At 39.9% G+C, this 5,194-nt stretch overlaps 1 long non-coding RNA gene across 1 annotated transcript in view; it reads right to left on the bottom strand.

Moving 5' to 3' along the window:
* The window catches only part of LOC122549667, a 94,606-nt gene that overhangs the window by 71,827 nt on the left and 17,585 nt on the right, over positions 1 to 5,194 (bottom strand). Inside the window, exons 2-3 of the long non-coding RNA XR_006311632.1 lie at positions 2,201 to 2,300; positions 381 to 478 (exon numbers count right to left, since the gene is read on the bottom strand). This is a non-coding gene — a long non-coding RNA (uncharacterized LOC122549667). The remainder of the gene's footprint in view (positions 1 to 380; positions 479 to 2,200; positions 2,301 to 5,194) is intronic.

The raw sequence follows: 5,194 nt of genomic DNA, 5'->3' as shown, positions 1-5,194 counted from the left end.
TTCAAACTTCCAGCTCCGCACTGTCCCCTTGACTTGTCCGGACTTGTCCAACCTGCCTAGCTCCTTTTCCACCTATCCACTCCACCCTCTCCTCCCTGACCTATCACCTTCATCCCCTCCCCCACTCACCCATTGTACTCTATGCTACTTTCTCCCCACCCCCACCCTCCTCTAGCTTATCTCTCCACGCTTCAGGCTCACTGCCTTTATTCCTGATGAAGGGCTTTTGCCCGAAGCGTCGATTTCGAAGCTCCTTGGATGCTGCCTGAACTGCTGTGGTCTTCCAGCACCACTAATCCAGAATCTGGTTTCCAGCATCTGCAGTCATTGTTTTTGCCTTGTGGAATATGGGTGTTGAGCATGCACTCATTGATGCTCACCAATCTTGTAGTTACACAGAACATCTTGCGACACTGCATCTGCATTCTAAGGGCTTGACTTCTGATATTGACCTCCACAGCAATCTGTTCTTTCATATCTGTAGGCATGAAATAAAACATTGCTTCTTCACTGTATTTACCCCATGGTCTTGGAGTTTGAAAATCTCAGAACTGTCTCACATACTGTGCCATTCTTCACTGTTTCCCTGGATAGATATGGTTCCTGATACTTCCACCTCCCCTTTGACAGGTGTGAACAATCTTTAACAGCAACTTAAATATCCATATACAGCACGTTTAATATAATGAAACAAAAAATTAGAAAATTGTATTAAGTATGACAGTGAGTCACATGAGAAGAAATTAGATCAGATACCAAAAGCTTGGTCAACAAGGTAGATGTCAGGAACATCCCTCAAGATGAAAGCAAAATAGAGATGTGGAGAGATGTAGTGACGGTATTCCAAGGCTTGGGCCCTCGGTAACTGAAAGTTTCTCCACTATTGGTGGTGGAGTGAAGTTCTGATGAAAGGTCTCTGGACTCAAAAAGATTAACCTAATTTTCTCTTGACTGATATAATAGACCTGCTGAGTCTCTCGAGCCCTTTCTATTTTGTTTATGGAGAAATTAAAATTGAGAATAGTCAAAAGGCAAAAATGAGATGATTGCAAATATTTTGGTAGGTTGTGGGGCTGGAGGAGGCAATAAAGGTAGGGAGGAGTAAAGTCATGCAGGGCTTTGAAAACAGGGCTGAGAATTTTTAAATCAAGATTTTGCTTAACATGGACTCGGTGTAGGTCAAGTTCTTGAGTTAAGGCATGGGCAGCACAGTTTTGGATTACGTTAAGTTTACACAGAGTGAAATATGAGACCAACCATATTCCGTGTACTGGAATAAAAACCGAACGAACTGCAGATGTGGCACGGTGGTACAGTGGTTAGCACTGCTGCCTCACAGCGCCAGAGACCTGGGTTCAATTCCTGCCTCCCGGGTCTCTGGCGCTGTGAGGCAGCAGTGCTAACCACTGTGCCACCGTGCCGCCAATTGGTCGTGCTAAATTGCCCATACTGTTAGATGTAGGGGAATGGGTCTGGATGGGTTGCTCTTCAGAAGGTTGGTGTGGACTTGTTGGGCCAAAGGGCCTGTTTCAACACTGTAAGTCATCTAATCTAAAATCAGAAACAAAAACAGAAGATGCTGGAAAAGCTCAGCAGATCTGGCAGCATCTGTGGATGGAAATCAGAGTTAATGTTTCGAATCTGGTGACCCTTCCTTAGTTCTGAGGAAGGGTCATTAGACCTGAAATGTTAACTCTAATTTCTTTCCATAGATGCTGCCAGACCGCGTGTACTGGAATAGTTGGGTGTAGAAATATTTGGGCATGAATAGCAATTGAAGACCTGAGACAGAGGTGATGTCAGGTAATGTTAGGCAGTTTAACCTTAGGTGATTGTTTTTGGCTCCTTTCTGATATGTGTGGCCATTGATCTGTGCATTTTCTGATTGCTGCATATAGAAATTATTATTATGAATAGACAGTATAAAAGTTGTTGCATTTCAATCAATGGACATGGGTTACTTTATTGTAAGTCTCGCACCAATCTTGGAACTATCCTGTTTACTTTACCACATTTCTTAAATTGTTTCTGTTGTAATGTGGGACGTGTTGGCCAGTAGCTTGAGTCAAGTGTGCTGTAGTTTCAGTAGTGGTTCACATTCTACAAAACTCCTGACTCAAAAAAGTGTAATTGACATTTGTTCTATGAGAAAAAATATTGCTTAATTTGATCTTTTTTTGCATACAACATGATGACTGACCTGAATTATTGCCATAAGCAAAATAATGTCAGACGTCTGGAAGGTAACTGATTCTCTAGGTTGATTGTTGAAATCTCCTCAGTCATTTATCTTCAAAATTCTGCAAAAAAAAGACATTGCTGTGGGCCTTAATTTTCCTGTGTTTTTTTTTGGTAACGATTTTAGTGGCTATGCTTTCACGTGAAAGGTTATCACAAAGCAAGTAACAACTCAGCAAAGAATAAAAAGAGTCTGCATTGCTTTCAAGCTCTTTGAGGAATCCTGAGGTCACAAAAAGTAGCTAAATAAATCCAGTCATGATTTGGTATATGTTAATAGTGTGCTATTAACTGCTCACTGTAACTTTATAGCCTTATGATATGACAACTTATTGTGTTTCTTACACCAAGAGGTCTTAAACTTGAGGACCACGTAAATGATTCAAGACATCTGCCATAAATATCCTGCAGGATTTTAAAAATATTAAATTTGTTAAAGAAAGAAATTTATACCAGACTATAAAGGTGGGATTGTATTGAGTAATCTGGCAACTGTGACCTGGACTTGACCTGACCCTACTTGTCCTCTCCTGAATGCAGTATAAAATGACAGCAGCCAAGGCTGAGCTCAGATTCTCACTGGCTGAGAAGGGTGGCAGAGGCCCTGATCATTGATCACATAGACCCCCAACCTGAATATTCTGTCCTCCATTCTCCTTGCACAAGGTTTCACTGGCTATTTCATTACTCCCACATTTCTCCCACATCACATTGTTGCGGTATCTCAGTCACCAATAGCACTGGAACCTATTCATCCTGCAACTACAGAGGGAGAAAACATATGAACCTTCAAAATTTGCAGGTTTCATTGTCATTGTAAAATTTTGAAAGTGGAGTTAAGGGAGAACAAATGTTGATCACCTACAAACAGAAATGCTGGGAACAGTCAGAGAATTGAAGGTTGAGGGCAAAAAGGGATACTTGTGAGCCAAGTGCTAGAAGTAACTGGGGAAGGAGAGAGTGAATTGTGCTGACTGGTAATTTTTTTACATTCCCAGAGAAGCAGCAGGTTTCCTGCAAACAGCATTTTCAATTAAAGCATATTTTGTACTAATTGTTAAATTTCAGTGATGAAGAGCCCAGGGTCTAAAAGGCACGAGCAAATTTTTATGCTGAAAAAGTACTCATATTACAGGAGTTACAATGTATTTATAAATCTTGAAATTGAAAATCATTGTTCTAAATAGACCATTAGATCTACATATACTTCCAGTTGATGTGTAGAGGCTCTTTAGGTCTACAACTGAGTCTTTAGCATCAGAAGTCCAGTGCCATTGGAAGGGTTAGTAGTAGTCTTAGGATCACCTTGTGACATTTACGCACCTTATTGATACTAGCATGATGGATATATGGTTGCTCAAATATAATTGCTCACTCTAGCACTTTTACAAAAGCATATTGAAAGTTCTGATCATTTCAGCTGCAGACACTATTAGCATTATCAACCAATAATTACAGCATGTAAGACCAACAGCTATTACAGCTAGGTACCATTTTTACAGTTTTTAGTAACACAGATATGAGTAGCTGACTTTTTTATATTATCTAAACAACCTTTCAATACTGATGGACTGAGTCATGACTGTTTGGCCTGTTGTTGCTCATGTAATATTGTCTTTACAATAAAGAAACCCATTTATGATTGTTTGAATTCAGTGCATAGGAAGAGTTTGTCTGAAATTTATGGAGGGGCTATTGTTACTTTTGTTTGTTATGCATAGTTTTGGGGTTGTTGGCCAACAATAGAGAAATCAGTTCTTTGTTAATTTGTTCTGCTCCTATTCCTGGATATTTTTGAAGCTATTTGGGTCTTTTTAGATAAATATTCTGAACACTTCCCCGTGCTGAGTACTTTACCTTTAGAAAGTTACTTTTGAAGTTGCCTATAGCTGAAATGCTACATAGATTTAATACATTTCACATTTTATATCTATCTACCATTTGCATGTAATTACCCTTCTGCTTTTTGTTTTTAATCAAGGTAACATCCCTAAATTTCAGGCAAATCACTTCCTGGACACAGGATTCAAACTATCATTGATAGCATTCTGAGCTCAGAAAGCTGGCACTAATGGTTTTCCAAAATATACCTTCTGTGCTGCATTGCCAAGGCCAAGCATGTATGCTGGAGCTCACCCATTAATCATATTTGTGTACTGCTGCTTAGTTGTTGCCATTGCCAACATGTAGCTCTCCCCTTGGACTCTTCAGCACTGAGGTTTAACAATTATTTCAAAGGATACTTCATTTTGAACATATTGGCTCTTGGAAACATGAACAGATCAAACTGAAAACTGCACACACAAAATTAAAGCAAGTTTAAGTCTGGGACAGCAATTTTAATTTAATTTAATAAATTCACATTTTTTTCTAATGCTAAGAGAAATTTCAGATCTGAAATTTGGGAAAGCAAATCTTAGCAGAACTTATGCACTCAATGGTAAGGTCCTAGGGAGCATTGCTGAACAAAGAGACCTTTGAGTGCAGGTTCATAACTCCTTGAAAGTGGACTTACAGGTAGATAGGATAGTGAAGAAGGCGTTTGGTATGCTTTCCTTTATTGGTCAAGAGTATTGAGTTACAGGAGTTGGGATGTCATGTTGCAGCAACATGCAATATTCCAACAGTGGCCTAACCAGGACGTTGGTTAGGCCACTGTTGGAATATTGCATGCAATTCTGGTCTCCTTCCTATTGGAAAGATGTTGTGAAACTTGAAAGGGTTCAGAAAAGATTTACAAGGATGCTGCCAGGGTTGAAGGATTTGAGCTGTAAGGAGAGGCTGAACAAGCTGGGGCTGTTTTCCCTGGAGCGTCGGAGGCTGAAGGGTGACCTTATAGAGGTTAACAAAATTATGAGGGCCATGGATAGGATAAATAGGCAAAGTATTTTCCCTGGGATTGCAGAGTCCAGAACTAGAGGGCATAGGTTTAGGGTGAGAGGGGAAAGATATAAAA

Source organism: Chiloscyllium plagiosum, chromosome 5, assembly GCF_004010195.1.
Source record: "Chiloscyllium plagiosum isolate BGI_BamShark_2017 chromosome 5, ASM401019v2, whole genome shotgun sequence".
NCBI classification, from domain to species: Eukaryota; Metazoa; Chordata; class Chondrichthyes; order Orectolobiformes; family Hemiscylliidae; genus Chiloscyllium; species Chiloscyllium plagiosum.
This window is presented reverse-complemented; position numbering and strand designations above follow the sequence as displayed.